The sequence below is a fragment of the Zophobas morio genome, unplaced genomic scaffold (assembly GCF_036711695.1).
Source record: "Zophobas morio isolate AGI-343-1 ecotype UQ-CSIRO unplaced genomic scaffold, CSIRO_AGI_Zmor_V1 ptg000004l, whole genome shotgun sequence".
In the NCBI taxonomy this organism is placed as follows: Eukaryota; Metazoa; Arthropoda; class Insecta; order Coleoptera; family Tenebrionidae; genus Zophobas; species Zophobas morio.
Genome location: NW_026972109.1, coordinates 2,333,443 through 2,354,731, shown reverse-complemented (window position 1 = coordinate 2,354,731; position 21,289 = coordinate 2,333,443). Strand labels below are relative to the sequence as shown.

General features: G+C 30.0%; 1 protein-coding gene across 2 annotated transcripts in view; it reads right to left on the bottom strand.

The window, feature by feature from the left end:
* The window catches only part of Dtn (detonator), a 221,214-nt gene that overhangs the window by 92,554 nt on the left and 107,371 nt on the right, over positions 1 to 21,289 (bottom strand). The gene's annotated exons all lie outside the window — the stretch shown is intronic.

Here is a 21,289-nt window from a genome sequence, read left to right as displayed (position 1 = left end):
AATTGAAAATTTAAAAATGGAAACATTGAAGAATCGAAAAACTGAAAAATCGAAAAATCGAATAATTGAAAAACCGAAAAAACGAGCAATCGAAACATCAAAAAATCAAAATTCCAAAAATGAAATGTTGTCAAATTGAGAAATCAAAATCGAGATATCAAAAAAAAACAAAAGCTTAAAAAAAATTTTTAATCAAAAACCCGAAATGTTGAGAAATCAAGAATCGAAAAATTGAAAAACAAATCCTCAAATCTTCAAAACACCAAAATCCTCAAATCCTCAAAACACAAAAATCCTCAAATCTTTAAAACACCGAAATCTTCAAATCCTCAAATCACCAAAATCCTTAAATCCTCAACACCAAAATTCTCAAATCCTCAAAACGTCAACATCCCCAAAATCTTCAAATCCTTAAAATCCTCAAATCCTCAAAATCCGCAAAACCTCAATGACAAGAAATCCAAAGCTAAAATATCGAAAAGTTTAAAAATCGAGAAATCCAAATTGAAAAACTGAAGCATTGCGAAATCCAAACGTCAAAAGATCAAAAAATCGAAATATTGAAAAACCAAAATTTAAAAATTGAAAAATTTAAATTAAAAAAAGACGATAAATCGAAAAATTTAAAAACCGAAAAATCAAAAATTTTAAAAATCGAAAAATTAAAAAACCGAAAAATCGAGAAATCAGTACGGCGAAAAATTGAAAAGTTGAAGAATCAAAAAAATTGATTAATCGGAAAATTGAGAAATCAAAAAATCGGAAATTTAGAAACGCAAAAAACTGAAAAACTTAAAAATCGGAAATATAAACATCGAACAATTGAAGAATCGAAAAATTGAAAAACCGAAAAAGCGAAAAAGCGAGCAATCGATACATCAAAAAAGCAAAAAAATTTAAATTTAAAAGGAAAAAAATTTAAATTTAAAAAAAGAAAAATGTAAATATCGAAAAATGGAAAAACCCAGAAATCGAAAAATTCCCAAAAATGAAATGCTGATAAATTGAGATGTCAAAAAACTGAAAAATTTTAAAAAATTTTAAAATCGAAAAACCGAAAAACAAATCCTCTAATCTTCAAAACACCAAAATCCTCAAATCCTTAAATCTAAAAACACCAAAATCCATAAATCTTTAAAACACCGAAATCTTCAAATCTTCAAATCCTCAAAATCTTCAAATCCTTAAAATCCTCAAATCCCCCAAATCCGCAAATCCTCAATGACAAGAAATCCTGAAACCCAAAGGATCAAAAAAACTAGAAACATAGAAATCCAAACATTGAAAAATCGAAAAATTGAAGAATCGAAAAACTAAAAAATCGAGGAACTGAAAAATCCCAAAGCTAAAATGTCGAAAAATTTAAAAATCGAAAAATTAAAAAATCGAAAAGTCGAAAAATCGAAAAATCCAAATTGAAAAATTGAAGCATTGCGAAATCCAAACGTCAAAAGATCGAAAAATTGAAAAATTAAAAAACCAAAAAATCGAGAAATCAGTAAGGCGAAAAATTGAAAAGTTGAAGAATCAAAAAAATAGATTAATCGGGAAATTGAGAAATCAAAAAATCGGAAATTTAGAAACGCACAAAACTGAAAAACTTAAAAATCGGAAATATAAATATCGAATAATTGAAGAATCGAAAAATTGAAAATTTAAAAATTGAAACCTCCTGAAAATGTAAATTGAACAATTGCAAATTCTAAAAATTAAAACATTCCAAATTTTGAAATCGAAAAACTGAAAAATTTTAAAATGAAAACTCGAAGAGTTTCATGTCGTAAAATTGATGAAAACAAAAAAATTGAAAAATTGCTAATCGAAAAATAATTGAAGAAACGAAAAATTGAAAAAACTGCAATTGAAAAGAAAAATTATAAAATCGGAACATTGAAAAATTGAAAACTAAACTAACTAAACTAAACATCAAACTAAAAAATCTAAAATTGAAAATACGAGAAATTATAAAATCAGAAAATTGGTAAAAAGAAAATTAGAAACCAAAACGAAAAATTGCAAATGGAAAAACTGAAGACAGGAAAAATTGAAAAATCAAGATTTGAAAACTTGTGAAACTCCAAATTAAGAAATTGCAAAATAAAAGTTGAAATATTCAAAATTTTGAAAATCAAAAAACTGGAAAATTTTAAAAACTCAAAGAGTTGCAATATTGTCAAATTGAGGAAACAGAAATAAATGAAATATTGAAAAATTTTAAATCGAAAAATTGGAGAAACGAACAATTGAAAAAAGAAAAAATTATAAAATGGGAACATTGGAAATCATTGAAAATCGGAAAATTGTCAAAAAAAAAATAACAGACCGAAACGAAAAATTGAAAATCAAAAACTGAAGAAATCAAAAATTGACAACTTACCTAACTAAAAAGTTTTAAAACCCAAAAATTGAAGAATTTCGCAGTGAAAAATAAAGAATTATGAAATCAGACTATTGAAAAACCGAAAAATTGGAAAAAAAGAAAATTAAAAACCAAAATGAAAAATTACAAATCGAAAAACTGAAGACACGAAAAATTGAAAAATTAAAATTTGAAAACTCGTGAAACTGCAAATTGGAAAATCGAAAAATAAAAATTGAGACATCTAAAAGTCCTAAAATCGAAAAACTGGAAAATTTAAAAATGATAAATCGCGAAAATGCAAATTGAAAAATTGCAAAATTAAAAAATTGAAACATTCAAAAGTTGGAACATCAAAAAACTAAAACGAAACGAAAAATTGTGAAAAAAGAAACTGAAGACACGAAAAATTGAAAACTTGCTAACCCTAAAAATTGAAACATCCAAAAGTTCGGAAACTGAAAAACTAAAAAATTTAAAAATGAAAACTCGAAGAGATATAGGAGACAAAAAGCGAAATAAGAAATTGAAAAAATTCGAAAATTGGAAAATTGAAAAACTTAAAAATTTAAACTTAAAAACTCGAAAAATTGCAAATCGAAGAAAGGAAGAAACAAAAAAAATGAAAAATTGAGGAACTGAAGAATTGAAAAATTGCATGTTATTTACGGCAATATTTTTACAATCAGGGGCGCGAGAACTTCTATCGTAATAAGCTTCGAGCAGTTTTTTCCTCCAGGAACGTATTAAAATGATTATCTCCATTATATTTCGTATCCCTTTTCCCGCTTCGTCATTCCATTCAAATGCAACATAAAAAAGCAGCAAAGCAACATTTTTCCACCAAGTTTCGGCGTGTTTCGGCCAGAACGTATTATTTCAACAATAAATTTGCCCTAAAAAAAGTATATAACGTCAGTTACGTGCTCAATTGGCACTGTCGCTGCTTGTACATGTCATTTCTCTTCGCCGAAGTTATTACCGACGAAATGGACTAGTGTTTTTTTCGCAGCCCTTACGACTTGAGGCGGGATTAGTTTTAGGAAGTTTGTAACTCGACAATAAATTGACGAGTTTCACGGAAGACTTAAAACTATCGCAGTAAAACATCTTATTTGGCAGCTGGGACGGAAATTAATTTCACATTTTCTCGAAACTTTAAAACTTATTCACTTTTCTGATGAATTATGGCGAAATTTTCACGCAACATGGGATCGTCGCACTAACTGCCCAGATAAAGAGTTCGGCTCATTAAAGAAGAGTTAGCTCAAGGTGGGTGTAGTAAGGTTTCATGAAAACTTCACGTGGAATTTATTTTTGCTGGCTGAAAAAACGGCATGTGAGGGCCGTTCCATTATTTTCCGAAAGCACCCGATAAAAACTATAAATTCCGCGTTGTATTTTCATAAGGGCGCCTTCTCGTTCGTGGATAATTTATTTAAACTTAAACCGTCGGCCCTTATTGATTGCCGCCTTCTTTTCCCCTTATCAGTTCCACTCCGTCCATTAAATTTTTAATTCAGAACGCACACATTCGTCGAAATATTTATGAAGTGCGAGCAGCGCCGCTCGAGAACAAGGAAAAAAGCAACAAAACTCAATTTATTTTTGATTAGACCGCGTGTGCTCTCGTTGAAAGATACAGCATGTCAGGAAGATAATTCTTTCGCTCCGCAGAACTAATTATTTCTCGAGTTGGGAACAACAAATATTTTCCTTCGCTCCCCATCCTTCATTTACTTGTCACCTCAACGAAACGGAGGCGGTTTCTACAGGGGAATTTAATTTCGCTAGTTCACGACAACCTGCAAGATCTATCAGCAAATCTGTCCCTTACATTGAACTCGGGGCTATATTTCTTGCTGCTTTTTCTACTTTTACTTCGGGGCATAAGCCGACGCGTCCATGGGGATCAAGACGAGACTAATCTCCTGATTTAGTAGCCGAGTCTTACGCAGATCCGAAAATGTTCGACCTATTTTCGTTATCAGGGGAAGGTGAACATGCAGATGCCTCGAACTCAAGCCGGAACTTAAAACATTTTTGCTTTAGTACAGCGGTTCCCAAAGCGTGGCACCATCACCATCGCTTAATTGTTGTTAAATTTGCCCCGGAATCTGTTAGTACAGTGGCGGACGTCCTCCGAAAGCAGTGTCCGGTGTATGAGGTAGGGTCCAGCAACTTCAGGAAAGTCGCACTGTCTGCAGCTATCAAATGGTGTTGATGCCCACTGACAACATTGGAGATATATTCCAACAATAGTAAAAGATTTCGGAATTTTGTCTTTGGTGTCCGGTGTGGTAACAACAAACAAAATTGAATTTAAGCAACAAAAAAAGTGCCAGATTTTTACTTCCAGAGGGTAGGTAAAGCAGTATTGTCTGTCTGTCCACCGTCTCTGTCGATTTTTATTAGACAGATAATAATATTTTTCTCCCTAATTACCGGAGCGATTGTTGTCAAATTTTGTATGTATGTTAGGAATATCATGTAAGCAAAATTTGTTGATCATCTGCACCAACCATGAAGTAGTGTCGTCTTCAAATTTTTTTAATAGTAAATGTTATTTAAATATTAGGAGTACCCTTCTATTTGCAGTTTTGCAAATTTTTACCAAATTTTATATATCAACATTTTACAATTCGGAATTATGAAATTCTTTGAAATCATCCAAACATTTTAAGATTGTCGGAATCATGGTACATCGTTAATCAAAATTTATATATTCCTGATTTTTCGATTTCCCAATTTCTCGATTTTTCGATTTTCCGATTTCTCGATTCTTCCATATTTCGATTTTTGGCATTTCTAAATTTTCGCATTTTCGATTTATCGATTTTTCAGTTTTTCGATTTTTCTACTTTTCAATTTTTCGAATTTTTAAATTTTAGATTTTTCATTTTTTGATGTTTCGATTTCTCGATCTTTATCCTTCTCTAGTTTAGATATTTTTGTTTTTCAGTTGATTTCGCGCTGTTTCAAATTTTCAGTTTCGTTTACTCGATTTTTCGACTTTTCGATTTTCTAGTTTTTCGATTTTTCAGTTTTTCCACATTTCAGCTTTGGGATTTTTCAGTTTCTCGATTTTTTAGTGTTTGATGACTTGAGGATTTCGGCGTTTTGAAGATTAGAGGGGGTATTTCAATTTTTTGATTTTCGACTTCTCGACATCTCGGTTTTTCGATTTTTTAAATTTTTTAAACTTTTTGGTTTTTGATATCTTGATTTCGATTTCTTAGTTTGTCAACATTTCGTTTTTGGGAATTTTCGATTTCTGGATTTTTAATTAAAAACCAAAATCAAAGATTACAAATCGAAAAATTAAAATTTAAAAACTCCTGAAACTGCAAACTGGAACCGGTTTTTCAATATTCTGATTTTATAATTTTTCATTTTTCACTGCGAAATTCTTCAGTTTTTCGATTTTTCAAGTTTTTGTTTTGCAATTTTTAGGTTTTCAATTTTTCGAGTTTTCAACTTAGATTTTTTCATTTTTTGTATTTTAGATTTTTTTAGTTGAGCAATTTTTAGTTTAGTTTAGTTAGTTTAGTTGCCAATTTTAGGTTCTTACGTTTCGGTTTTTTTTATTTTTACAATTTTCCGATTTTCAATGTTCCGATTTTATAATTTTTTCTTTTTTCCAATTTTTCAATTCATTAATTTTTTCAATTTTTCGCTTCTTCAGTTCTTTGAATTGCAATTTCTGGATTTTCCATTTTTTAGATTTTGCAATTTTTCGTTTTTTTCAACTCTTCGAATTTTTAATTTTTCGTATTTTTAATTTAGATTTTTTAGTTTCTTGATTTTTAGTTTAGTTTCAGAAGTTTAATTTTCAAATTTTCGTTTCTTCAATTTTTGATATTCAATTTTCCGTTTCGATTTTTTATTTTTACAATTTGCAGATTTTGAATATTCCGATTTTATGATTTTTTCTTTCTTTAATTTCAATTTTTTCAATTTTTCGTTTCTATAATTTTTCGATTTTCAATTTTTCAATTTCTCGATCTTTCAATGTTACTTTTTCGATTTTTCTATAATTTTTTGATTTTACAATTTTTGGCTTTTCCAATTTTTCGATTCGAATTGGTTTTTTTTACAATTTTTCAATTCATCTTTTTTTTTCAATTTTTCGGTTCTTCAGTTCTTTTATGTCCAATTTTTGGATTTTCCATTTTTTTGAGCTTGCAATTTTTCCTTTTATTTAGTTTTTCGATTTTTCAACTCTTCTATTTTTTAATTTTTCGTATTTTCAATTTTAGATTTTTTAGTTTAATGTTTTTTAGTTTAGTTTCAGAAGTTTAGTTTTCAATTTTTCGTTTCTTCCTTTTTTAATATCAATTTTTCGCGTTGGTTTTTTATTTTTTTTTCAATTTTTCGATTCGTCAAAGTTCCGATTTTATAATTTTTGCTTTTTTCAATTTCAGTTTTTTCAGTTTTTCTTTTACCAATTTTTCGATTTACAATTCACAATTTTTTTGGTTTCTTCGATTTTGCGACATGAGTTTTCATTTCTAAATTTTTAATTTTTCGTTTCGGTTTTTTATTTTCATTATTTTTCTAAATTTTTGGGTTTCCAATTTTACGATTTAAAAATTTTTCCATTTTTCATTTATTCTTTTCAATTTCTCGATCTTTCAATGTTACAATTTTCGGATTTTTCTATAATTTTTCGATTTTACAATTTTTGGGTTTTCCAATTTTTCGATTCGATTCGTTTTTTCTTGTCACCAATTTTTTAATTCACCATTTTTTTTTCAATTTTTAGTATTTTAACGTTTCAATTTTTCTTTGTTCAGTTCTTTGACTTGCAGTTTTTGGATTTTCTATTTTTGTTCTTCGATTTTTAATTTTTCGAATTTTCAATTTTAGATTTTTTGGTTTCATGATTTATAGTTTAATTTTGAATTGTTCGCGTCGGTTTTTTATTTTTTGTACAATTTTTCGATTTTATTTTTTCTTTTTACAATTTCATTTTTTTCGATTTTTCGTTTCTCCAATTTCTCTTCGAATTTCCATTGCTATTTTCCAATTTGCATTTTCAGATTTCAGTTTTTAAATTTTCAGTTCTTCGGTTTGTTATTTTCTTTATTTTTTCAATTTTTGGGGTTTCAGTTTTAGAAATTTAAAATTTTTTCATTTTTCATTTATTCGATTTTTCAATTGTTTGATTTTTAATTTTTCGATTTTCAATTTTTTAATTTCTGGCTTTTTCACTGTTCTAGTTTTTCGATTTTTTATAATTTTTCGTTTTCATAATTTTTGAGTTTCCAGTATGTCTATTCGATTCGTTTTTCCTTGTTTCCAGTTTTTCGATGCATTAATTTTTTTCGATTTTTACTATTTCAACGTTTCAATTTTTTTTTAATTTTTCGTTTTTTCAAAAGTATAAAATGACAACTAAGAAAAATAACAAAATTGAAAACAAGAACTTGAAAAACTCAAGAAACGAAAAATTGAAAAATCAAAGATTGGAAATTCTAAGAATTGAATAAACGAAAAATTATAAAATCGGGAAAATGGAAAATAAAAATCAAAACTTGAAAAACTGAGGAAACGAAAAATAAAAAATTGCGAAAGTAAACAATTGAAAAATGAAAAACTGTAATACATATCTAAAAATTGCAAATCGAAACATTAAAGAAACGAAAAATTGAAAAAAAGTAAAGCTGAAAAACGAAAAACTGTAATATCAAAACCGAAAAATAGTAATTTCAAAAATCGAAAATTCGAACAACCGAAAAAATGAAAAAATTGGGAAATCAAAAAATAGAAAATTCTAAAATTCTAAAAATCGAAAATCGAGAAATTAAAAATTGAGAAACATAAAAATCGAAAATATACAAAATCGAAAAAAAGAAATATTGAAAATTAAAGAAATAGGAAAATAGGATAACTGAAGAGTCCAAAAACCGCAAAATTGAAAAATTTTTAAAACTGGAAAATCGAGGAACTGAAAAATCAAAGATTGGAAATTCCAAGAATTGAATAAACGAAAAATTATAAAATCGGGAAAATGGAAAATAAAAATCAAAACTTGAAAAACTGAGGAAACGAAAAATTAAAAATTGAAAAAGTAAAAAATTGAAAAATGAAAAACTAATACTTCGAAAATCGAAGATTCGAACAACCGAAAAAATGAAAAATTGAGAAATCAAAAAATAGAAAATTCCAAAATTCTAAAAATCGAAAATCGAGAAATCTAGAAATTGACCACTCCGAAAATTGAAAAATTGAAAAATATGGAAATCGAGAAATCGCAAAAATTAAAAAACCGAAAATCGATAAATTGAGAAATTTGAACATAGAAAAATCGACAAATCAAGAACTGAGAACTCAAAAAATCGAAAAATCGGAATCAAAATTCGAAAAATCGAGAAATCGAAAAATGGAGAATCAACCATTAATTTGAAAATATGCAGTGTAATACTAATAATAGTACTGTATTTCCAAATTTTCGGCAAATGGAGGTAGTCGTTCTTGATTTAATTAATAAAATAAATTGTCTCACTCATTAGCTCTTTCGAAACACCTGTATAATCGGAGAGTATTTATTAGGGAAAATTTTGAGATAACGTCATCAATTTTTTGATGGGATACACGAATAAGTTTTGGTTAACGATTTGCCATGCCTTGAATAACCTTAAAACGTTTTCAAAATTTCAGACCATTCGGTTTTGCAGTTTCAAAGTTAAATAGCTGATACAATTTTGACTTTTTTCCAAAAAATTGGATGTCTAGGGTGAAAACTTAACACGGATTCATATATCAAAAGTGCAGGAGTATCTAAATTTATAAAATTAAAAACAAATTTATGGTAAGGTTATTCTCAGAAAGTAAAAAACTCACTGCTGCCAAATTAACCCCCAGACTTTCTAAGACGTCCAGAAACCCACACTTTCTTAAAAGTCCCTCTGCATTCAAACACGTTTTCTCGATCTTGTTAAAACCGTGTTCAACTTCGAGTAAACGTGCATGTAATGTGCTGAAGCTCCGTAAACTGGAGCAAGCCTGTAACTACAAGTATGCACCACTTTAAGTACAGCTGTTGTGAGCAATGCGAAGCTTGCAACTAAACTATGAAACCCAGCTGTAAAATAGCCGTATTTTGTAAAGTTTACAGGACACAAGCAACAAGAACACACACATAATTGATAGTTAGAGGTGTCCGGTTGAAACTAATTTTGAGAGTTTTGTCAAGTCTTGGGTCAAGTTTTTCGTAAACAAGGTGTTTTGTTGTTACACTAATAAAGTTAAAGTTGGAGGCGTTGGGGTTAACAAGCTTAATTAATATGTTAAGCGTCTGGGGATAAATATAAAAACAGCTAACAGACTTGTGAACACGAAATTATTCATCCAGGCGGCAATAAAACACGAATTTTTGAGTACTCGTTGAATTAAATGAGGAAAGCGTTGTTCGCTTGCAATTACTAGTAAGAATAACCCAGGAAATTCAAAAACTGGAAACTTAACACGAATGTAACTGACGGCAATAATAATGACAAATGTGTACGAGATTACACGTATTTTATGCATCATGTAAATTAGACCGTAAATGTTTGCAGTGAATTAAGGTTGATGATGCTTTCTGCGAAATCAAATGCCCATTTACTCAGGCATTAATCACCCAATGAAATTAAATTAAATCTTGCTTACCGAACATTTACATTTCAAATGCTATCCATCTAAGAAATTACCAGAAATGAACATGATATACCGGAATGTAGACGGTTCATAACTTGACATTAAAGAGCTAATTAAAGCGTTACTAACGCTGATCCTCTTTGCATTATTTATTAGATTTTGCACAGCTATACGGTGCGTCGTTTCACACAACGTTTTTTTCAAATTTCATCAAAGAAGATTATTTTATCCGCTTCTATTCGTGGAGATAGGACACACCGATAAATATCAATGGTCGATATTACACAATAAATTAGACACCACGGAAGTAGAAGAATTTAGCCGACTTTGCGAAACAAGGGGTCTTAGGACAATTTATTACAGCGGTCCAGCTGTGACTTTGATTGAGTGTATTTTCATAACGTAAAATGAAATTTATAAACTTATTGATTTCATAAATAAAATAATGGTCTCCATGGAAACATTAGTTAGTCAGTCACCTGTAAAATATTTATAATGATTATTTCCCAGCAGGAGAAGTTATTAGACCATTTATTCAACCGTATTTCCAAACAGCTTGTATGCTTAAGCAGCATACATATCCATAAATGAGCACTTAACAGCCTCAAGTTTACGAATCGGTGAAAGTTAGAACCGCGCTTTGTGTGTTTGTTGGGTGATTTATTGTAAATAAGCTTCTGTCTGACAACCAAAAATGGACTCGTGATGAAAAATTTGTGGCTCTATCGGTGTGAGCATTCCATTGGGTAAGGTTAAATACGAGTGTTACGGCTGTTAAATTTTATTAAATGTATTGTCTCTATTAAGTGCCGCTTCTACAACTGCGAGTTGATCAAGCGCCAAGAAATGAAAAAAAAGACAGCAAGCTTACGATGTTTTATAATGGGGTTGCAAAGCACGTCACCCTGAGAAACGAGTTCACGGCCCCAATTTTTCATTTGATTTATTGTTTGGCGAGCGAGACTTGGCAAATCCACAACTGTGTAACCAAGTCTTTATAAATTGATTTAAAATATCTTAGTCTCTCTTTTGATACTAAAACTAAATGCATTATTATTAATATGACGTGATGCTAAGTAGGAGAAAGAAGACTGAAATCTTGAACTTCACACAGCTATTGTGAATTTTTGTAATCTGTTTTCGTCATACTCCGACAGATACAGACCACAGACTTGAGTGCAATAATTTAAGTCAGGCAAAACTATTGATTTGACTAAAATAAGTTTATTGTCGTGATCTAAAGATTGCCTGAGAGAAACAAGCAGTTTTAATTTAAAATAAGTCGAACGACATAATGCAGAAACATGCAGTTAAAAATTCAAACGTGAATCAAGGATACTTCTCAATTTCTCGATTAATGGATTTTTGATTTTTTGACTTTTTGATTTTTCGTCTTCCCGATTTTTCAATTTTTTGTCTTCTCAGGTTTTCAGTGGTTCATTTTTAGGATTTTCCAATATTTCGGTTTTTCGAAATTTGGCGATTTTTAAACTTTAGATTTTTCAATTTTTACTTCCCGAGCGTAAGCTAGTAATCGAAACCATTGGACGAATTGCCACTTTTTGTCCGTCTGTCTGTCTGTCTGTCTGTCTGTCTGTCTGGTGTGTGTGTATCCATTTTTATTAGAAAAGTATTCTTCGAAACTACTAGAATGATTGTTGTCAAATTTTGTATGTGTAATGGGAATATTATGTAGATGGTTAAACGCTAACTAAAATTTGGCTAATCATTGACTTGATACTCTTAATGTACTTGTGGTATGTGAATCCGTGTCGAATTTTGACCCCAGACAGCCTAAATTTTTGGAAAAAATTCGAAACTGAATAACAATATTTTGCAATATAACTATGTAAAATTTTGCTGAATAAATTTTTGGGGTCTCAAAGTTTTCGGTTTTCCTTTTCTCAATTTCTCTATAAATCGATTCTTTGATTTTTCGACTTTTCGACTTTCCGATTTTTTCATTTTTTGACTTTTCGATTTCTCGATTTCTCAAGTTGTCGATGTTTCGGTTTTAGCATTTTTCAATTTTGGAATCCAAAGATTCCAAAGATTCCAAATACTCCAAATACTCAAAAATACGCCGAATACTCCGAATACTCCAGATTTTCCAGATACTCCAGATATTCTAGATATTACAGTTATTCCAAAGATTCCAAAGCTTTCAAATACTCCAGATACTCCAAATACCCCAAATACTCCAAATACTCCAAACATTTCAGACATTTCACACATTTCGAATATTCCGAATATTCTAATATTCCATTATTCCAAATCATCCAAATATTCCTAATATTCCAAATATTCCTAATATTTCAAATATTCCTAATATTCCAAATATTCCAAAGTTTCCAAAGATTCGTAAAATTCCAAAGATTCCAAACACTCCTAATACTCCTAATAGACTAATTACTTAAAAATACTCCGAATACTCCGAATAGTCTAGATTTTCCAAATACTCCAGATATTCCAATTATTCTAAATATTCCAAATATTCCAATATTCCAATATTCCAAAGATTCCAAAAACTCGAAATACGCTAAATACTCCCAATAATCTGTCTAATTACTCAAAAATACTCCGAATACTCCGGATACTCCAGATACTCCAGATATTCCAATTATTCCAAATATTCCAAACATTCCAAAGAATCCAAAGATTCCAATTACTCCAAATACTCAAAAATATTCCCAACACTCCGAATTCTCCAGATATTCCAGATATTACAAGTATTCCAAATATTCCAATATTCCAAACAATCCAAAGATTCCAAAGTTTACAAAGATTCTAAGGATTCCAACTACTCCAAATACCTCAGTCAAATGCTCCAAATACTCCAAACATTCCAGACATTCCAGAGAATCCGAATATTCCGAATATTCCAATATTCCAAATATTCCAAAAATTCCAAAGTTTCCAAAGATTCCAAAGCTTCCAAAGATTCCAAAGATTCCAAATTGTCAATAGTTCAATTTTTCGATTTTTTGATGTTTTGATTTATCGATTCTTCCGTTTTTCGACATCAGTTTTTCTTTTTTTTTTTAATTTTAGATATTTCGATTTATAGATTTTTAGGTTTTTTAGTACTTCAGTTTTCAATTTTCGATTTTTCGGATTTTTAAATGTCAGATTTTTCACTTTTTTGATGTTTGGATGTCTCTATCTTTCGATTTTTCGACTTCCTTGACTTTTTGATAGTCCTAATAGTTCAATTTTTCGATTTTTTGATGTTTTGATTTCTCGATTCTTCAGTTTTTCGACATTTCAGTTTTTCTTTTTTTTTTAATTTTAGATATTTCGATTTCTCGATTTGGCGGTTTTTTAGTACTTCAGTTTTCAATTTTCAATTTTTCGGATTTTTAAGTGTTAGATTTTTCACTTTTTTGATGTTTGGATGTCTCTATCTTTCGATTTTTCGACTTCTCGCTTTTAGATTTTTCGCTTTTTCAATTTTTCGACATTTCAGTTTGAGGATTTTTCAAGTTGTTGATTCTTCGAATTTTCGATTTCTCGATTTTGTGTTTTTCGATTTCTCGATTTTCCGATATTTCAATTATACGATTTCAGTTTTTCGATTCTTCAAATTTTTCGATTTTTTAACGTTCAATTTTTGGCGTTTCGAAATTTTCGATTTTTCCTTTTCTCAATTTTTTCTATTAACCGATTCTTTGATTTATCGACTTTTCGACTCTCCGATTTTTCGAATTTTTATTTTTTTGACTTTTGGATTTCTCGATTTCTCAGTTATTCGACTTCTCAAGTTGTCGATGTTTCGGTTTTAGCATTTTTCAATTTTGGGATTTTCAATATTTCGATTTTTCGATTTTTTGATGTTTTGATTTCTCCATTGAATTTTTCTATTCTCCAATTTATCGACATTTTAGTTTTTCGTATTTTTTTTTATTTTTAGATATTTCGATTTCTCGATTTTTAGGTTTTTTAGTACTTCAGTTTTCAATTTTCGATTTTTCGGATTTTTAAATGTTAGATTTTTCACTTTTTTGATGTTTGGATATCTCTATCTTTCGATTTTTCGACTTCTCGCTTTTAGGTTTTTCGATTTTTCAATTTTTCGACATTTTAGTTTAAGGATTTTTCAAGTTGTTGGTTCTTCAAATTTTCGATTTTTCGAATTTTCGATTTCTCGATTTTTTGTTTTTTGATTTCTCGATTTTCCGATATTTCAGTTATACAATTTCAGTTTTTCGATTCTTCAAATTTTTCGATTTTTTAACGTTCAATTTTTGGCGTTTCGAAATTTTCGAATTTTTCTTTTTTCTCAACTTCTCTATTAAGCGGTTCTTTGATTTTTTGACTTTGCGATTTCCCAATTTTTCGATTGCTTTATTTCTCTACTGTTTGATTTCTAGATTTTTCACTTTTTCGATTTTTCGTTTTTTTAAATTTTAGATATTTCTATTTTTTGATCTTTCGATTTTTCGACTACTCGCTTTTAGATTTTTCGATTTTTCAATTTTTTGATTTTTCAAGTTTTCAGTTTTTCGGTTTTTATATTTTTCAATTCTCAATTTTCCGATTTTTCAATTTCGATTTCAGGATTTCTAAGTTTTTCGATTTTTCGTCTTTTCGATACTACGGTTTTTCAATTTTTCAACATTTCAATATTGAGATTCTCAATTTTTCGATTTTTTAATTGCAGATTTTTCAATTTCTCGATTTCTAGTTTTTTTATTTTTAATGTTTCTATTTTTTAATTTTATATTAATAATTTTTCCTTTTTTGATTTTACGATTTTTTGTGTTTCGAATACCCGATTTTAAACTTTTTAGTATGTATGCACATATTAAAATTTTTCGACTTTCAATTTTTTTTGATTTTTCAAGTTTTCGACATCTCAGTTTTGGGATTTTTCAATTTCTCGATTTTTAGTATTTCGACTTTTCATTTTTTTTTTCTGGATTTTTTAAGTTTTCGATTTCTCAATTTTTCTGCAATTTAATTTTGGAAATTATTTAAAATCTCATTTATTTCAATTTTTCGATTTCAATCGATCTTTCGACTTTTCGGATTTTGATTTTTCGGTTTTTCAGTTTTCGATTTTTAAAACTTTTGCATTTTTTTTCGGTTGTTTGATTCCTCGGTAGTTTTTGTAAATTATCAAAGGACCGGGATTTGTTGGGCTGCACTTCAGTGATGAGGAAAGTTCAGTGGAAATAACCTTGGATCAATTTTTTGACATTTTAATTCTTCGAATTTTTTGTAATTCTAAATATAGTGTTTCAATTTATCGTTTCTTCGGGTTTTCGATTTGCAATTTTTGGATTTTCCACTTTTTCGATTTTGCAATTTTTCGTTGTTTTCGATTTTTCAGTTCTCCAATTTTTTTTAATTTTTCAGTTTTTAATTTTTCGTTTTTTCAACTTTTCGAACCAAAAAAATGTAATGTTTGAATTTTATATTTTGCCTTGTTTTAAAATACATTTCTCTGAAATCACAAAAATTGCACTTATAAGGTTTCAATTTTTCGTTTCTTCGGTTCATCGATTTCCAATTTTTATATTTTCCAAGTTTTTTCTTATTTTTTAATTTTTAGTTTTTTCATCTTTTCGAACCAAAAAAATGTATTGTTTTTGGACTAGTTCGAAAAAAGTCTCGGCGATCTTAAACTTCATTCATGACGTCATCAATTTCCTAGCCAGGATCACGTTCCATATATCACAATTCCAAAACCCATCTCAATCATCGCAATAACCGAAACCCGAACCAGCTTCGCCCCTTAAGCAAATTTTAATAACACAAAGCCCAAATTTTATTCAATTAATTTTAATTAAATAACGCACACATTTTCCATTACCCAGGAGCGCTACACATTGAATTTTCAGGATTACGATCTAAACTCGTAATAACGCTGCCGTCACTCAAACTCGCGCCGCCAAACCGCCCACCAACTCACTCGCCTTATCACAACACCAGTTAACAACTGCGCTTTCTCTTTATCAACGGTGGCTTCTGCACCCCGACTCCCGGAGCGGCGGTGGATGCGGTAACAACTATTAGCGTCAATTAAACTCAACACTGCATTTGTGCGTGGGTTTCAAGAGTTTCTTCTGAAAAATGTCGATACTATTTACTTTTTGTTTTCGCGAATTAGTCTTGGAGTTCCCCGGGGTTCTATCCGGAATCTGTTGCTTTTTCTCTGTTATGTAAACGATTTATCCGGCTCAGTTTTATCGACTTTTTGTTAGGGTTGGACGAATAAAACCCTTAACTTTAAATAAACACCCCCAGCATAATATAGAGAGCGGATTTCTAGGTTTAATGCTTTTTGTGAAAAATGTAAGCACTTCAAAACTTTTTACTTCCCGAGCGTAAGCAAAGGAAGTATTGTAATCGAGTCCGTCGGCCGACTCTCTACTTTTACGTTTTCTCGATCTTTCATGACCCCTAGAAGACGAAGAAATAGGTCTCCCATTTCCGTCTGTCCGTCCGTCTGTCCGTCTGCCCCCGGATTTTTATTAGACAGATAATCTCCGAAAGTACTCGACCGATTGTTGTGAAATTTTGTACTTATATTAAGAATATCATGTAGATGGTAAAACGCTTACCAAAATTTGTCTAATCATCCCCACCACTAATGCGATGACGTCACTTCAAAATTGTACATAGTAAATGGGTTTTCAATTGTATAAAATAACATAGTCCTACACATGTAGTTTACAACTCTGAATCGACTTTTCACCCGAAACGTCCAGATTTTTGGAAAAAAAATCAAAATTATAAAACAACATTTTGAAATTTAATTTTTAATCTGCTAACCAGAATGCTTTGAAATGTTGCAGATGTTTTAAGGCTATAAAGAGCATCATAAATCTTTAGTCAAAAAATATTTGCTTATCCCCTCCAAAAACTTGATGACGTCAGCTCAAAAGTTTGTGGAATAAATCATATCTAAAATGTACAAAATATGATGAGTCTGTACTTGTGATCTATCACTCCATACATATTTTTTGGATTTGCATATACAGGGTGACTCAAAAAAATTAATGAATGCGTAAATATATTTTATTGATTTAATCAGGAACTACAAAACCGAATGCTCTGAAATCTTGCAGATGTTTTAAGGTCATAAAGAGCATAATAAATGTTTAGTCAAAATATATTTGCTTATCCCCTCCAAAAACTTGATGACGTCAGCTCGAAAGTTTGCCGAATAAATCATATCTAAAATGTACAAAATATGATGAGCCTGTACTTGTCATTTATCACTCCATTCATATTTTTTGGATTTGCATATACAGAGTGACTCAAAAAAATTAATGAATGCGTAAATATATTTTATTGATTTAATCAGGAACTACAAAACGGAATGCTCTGACATTTTGCAGATGTTTTAAGGTTATAAAGAGCATAATAAATGTTTAGTCAAAATATATTTGCTTATCCCCTCCAAAAACTTGATGACGTCAGCTCGAAAATTTGCCGAATAAATCATATCTAAAATGTACAAAATATGATCAGTCTGTACTTGTGATCTATCACTCTATTCATATTTTTTGGATTTGCATATACAGGGTGATTCAAGAAAATAAATGAAAGCGTAAATTTATTTTACTGATTTACTCAGGAACTACAAAACCGAATGCTTCGAAATCTTGAAGATATTTTAAAATTATCATAGGCATGGTAAATTTTTGATCAAAACGTATTTGGTCGTCCCCCCTAAAAAATTTATGACGTCACCACAAAATTTTGCTGAATAAATCCTATCTAAAATGTACAAAATATGGTGAGTCTCTTCTTGTGATTTATCATTCCATTCAAATTTTTTCGATTTGCATATACAGGGTGACTCAAAAAAATTAATGAATGCGTAAATTTATTTTATTGATTTAATCAGGAACTACAAAACCGAATGCTTTGAAATCTTGCAGATGTTTTAAGGTTATAAAGAGCATAATAAATTTTTAGTCAAAATATATTTGGTTATCTTCTACAAAAAACTGATGACGTCAGCTCAAAAGTTTGCCGAATAAATCGTATCTAAAATATGATGAGTCTGTACTTGTGATTTATCATTCCATTCATATTTTTGGATTTGCATATGCAGGGTGACTCAAAAAAATTAATGAAGGTGTGAATTTATTTTATCGATTTAATCAGGAATTACAAAACCGAATGCTTTGAAATCTTGGGAATATTCTAAAGTTATTATAAGCATGGTAAACTTTTGTTCAAAATGTATTTATTCATCCCTCCTAAAAAAATTGATGACGTCACCCTTAAATTTTGCTGAATAAATCCTATCTAAAATGCAAAAAATATGATGAGTTTGTACTTGTGATTTATCATTCCATTCATATTTTTTAGATTTTCTTAAGAGGTGGTTCAAAAAAATTAATGAAGTCAATTTATTTTATTGATTAAATTAAAGGCAACACTTATTAGTATTACACCCCAACCAACCCAATTTGGTAGACACAAAATTTGTTAAAGGAAAAACTCGGTTGAAACATAAGGGTAGCACGCTTATTTACATCGACTTTAACATTACAGACCTGCATTTGTTTTATGCGTTCACTTGGTTCCGCGAATGTGAAATAGACATGTTTATAATCAACCAATTGTGAATTTCACCGTCAAGAATTAAAATAAAACCCAATGTTTTATATAATAAGCGGAAGTCGAAGCAATAAAACCGATGGTCGTTTTGTTTACAGTTTCTCTGTTTGACTCTCACGTATGCTGTTACGCCTGTCATCTTAAATTAAGAATGTTTATACATACACGATTTTCAGTTGCCTCTGATACGTATACGTGAGTAAATTGTTTCGTTATTTTATTGATTATTACAAATCAATATTCAAAACGACCCAATTCATTTTCCCGAAAATTTGAGAATATAATAATTTTATTCTTAGTGTTACACTACATCTATCCCAACTGATATACGTGTCCTTGCAAAAATGTTGATGACGTCATCGCAATTTTTTTTAAATTCCCACTACAAAAATGTAATGAGAAAAAAAACACAATAGGCATGCAGTCGTCAAGTTTCCGACAGCGAGGGAAGTACTGTCTAAACTCTTTAGACCAATTTTTTATATCTGTAACTATGATACAATTTGGAGTCATTTGACACATTTTTTTTTTATGCTTATTTACCTTTTTTTTTCTATTTTATGCATATTAAAACTTATATGCTTATTTAATGCTTTTTTCGACGAATATGAGTTTTAATGCATATTTTGTTCAAATGTCGGCCTTGTCGGGATGACAAATACTTATTAGTTAGGCGTATCGTATCGTATGCATTTTACCTGGACTTGACCATTGAAGTACACTTACTCAAGACCCTTTCTGTGAATAGGTTCCGGTCGTTTGGGTAATAAAATTTTATTATAGCATTGGAAAAATACTCCATAGATTTTATGACTTTAAATCCTTACTTCCGTTGATAATGAATTAAAGCTTTTAACCAGATGTTCTTTTTCGGCATTTTGCGGCAAGACCGTTGAAGATTTTCTAGAAAAAAGGATTACTGTACCCAACTACCTACCTTAAAATTTTTCTAATGGAAACTTTTAAGTAAATGAACCGTTTATTTCACAACCATCAGTCTATCGCATATGTCGTAGTACAGTGTTATACGTGGTTCTCCCTTGTTACATGTTGAGTTCTTTTTGTTAATATTACTAATATTTTAAAAGAATACCGAAAGTAAAATCGACGCCGGATGAGTGGATAAGGGATTTTCCAGAATTAAAATTAGAAAACAACAAAATATTCTGCAGAGCTTGTGTGAAAACCGTAAGCCCACTAATTTTTTTTTATCTATTTTCCTTTGTTAATCCTGTATATGGACGTTGTTTTAGATTCAAAGTGATAAAAAATATAACGTGGCGCAACATGTCAGAACGACTCTTTACGTAGAAAGGAAGAAAATGTTTGAAGTTTCTAAAATTAAACAGCAGACCACACATGAATCTGTTGCATCTACTTCCACAAAAGATGAGCAGTTTCAGTTTAATTTCGATTTATGTAAAATGATTATCCAGTCCAATATACCTTTAAAAAAATTGGAGAAAGGCCCTCTTCAAGAATTCCTTGAAGAACACTGCAATCGACATATTCCGGTTGAAAGTACTCTCCGAAAAAATTATGTAGGCCCAGTGTTTCAGCAAGTTTACAACGAAATTAAACATTGCATTGGAGATAATTATTTATGGTTCGCTGTCGATGAAACAACCGATAGTTGTGGAAGATACGTGGCAAGTTTAATTGTTGGAATCTTAAATGAAAATTTCCCTAGTCGAGGGTATGTAGTAAGTATGAAAATGTTAGATAAAACAAATGGCAATACGATTACCAGATTTGTAAATGACAGTCTTACGTCACTATTTTTGCCAAATAAAATTTTATTGATGATATCGGATGCAGCTCGTTATATGTTGAAAGCAGGGAATAATCAAAAAATATTGTACCCCAATTTAATTCACTCTACTTGCATTGCCCACGGTTTAAACAGAGTGGCTGAAGGAATACGTTTGCAGTTTCCTACTGTTAATAAATTAGTGGCAAATGGTAAAAAGATTTTTGTTAAAGCCCCACTAAGAGTGCAACATTTGAAGGAAAAATTTCCAAACATACCATTGCCCCCAGAGCCGATTATAACGAAGTGGGGAACATGGTTACAGGCCACATTTTATTATGACAAATATTTCAAAGAATTTGAGGAAGTAGTTACAGAGTTTAGCGAAGAATCTTCTCAATCGATTAAAGATTGCATAAATATTTTGGAAAACAAAGATTTGCGACAAGATCTAGTTTTTCTAAGAAGCAATTATCAATTCGTTTGTGAGGTAATAGATAAGTTAGAAAAACCCAACATGTTGTTGGTAGATGCCATAAACTTAGTGAAAGAATTTAAACAAGCAAACGCAGTAAGGGATGATATTGGTACTAAAGTATCTCAAAAACTTGACGAAATGTTAAATAAAAATGCAGGTTTCGGTGTTCTTTCCGACGTTGCTCGTGTTTTACAAGGCCAGAAGGTGGAAAATTTGGAGTTAGATTCAACATTAGTTGCAAAATTCAAATTTGCGCCAACAACGAGTGTGGATATTGAACGCACATTCTCCAATTTTAAACACATTTTAAATGATCGGCGAAAAAATTTTACAGTGGACAACTTGGAACATATTACAATCATAAATTGTTTTAAAGAAAACTGAAATACGTGTGTAAAATATAAAGTCTAGGATTATTGTAATAATATTTTATCCAAAGTTCTAAGAAGTGTTCTTTGATTTGTAATATGATTATGTTTTT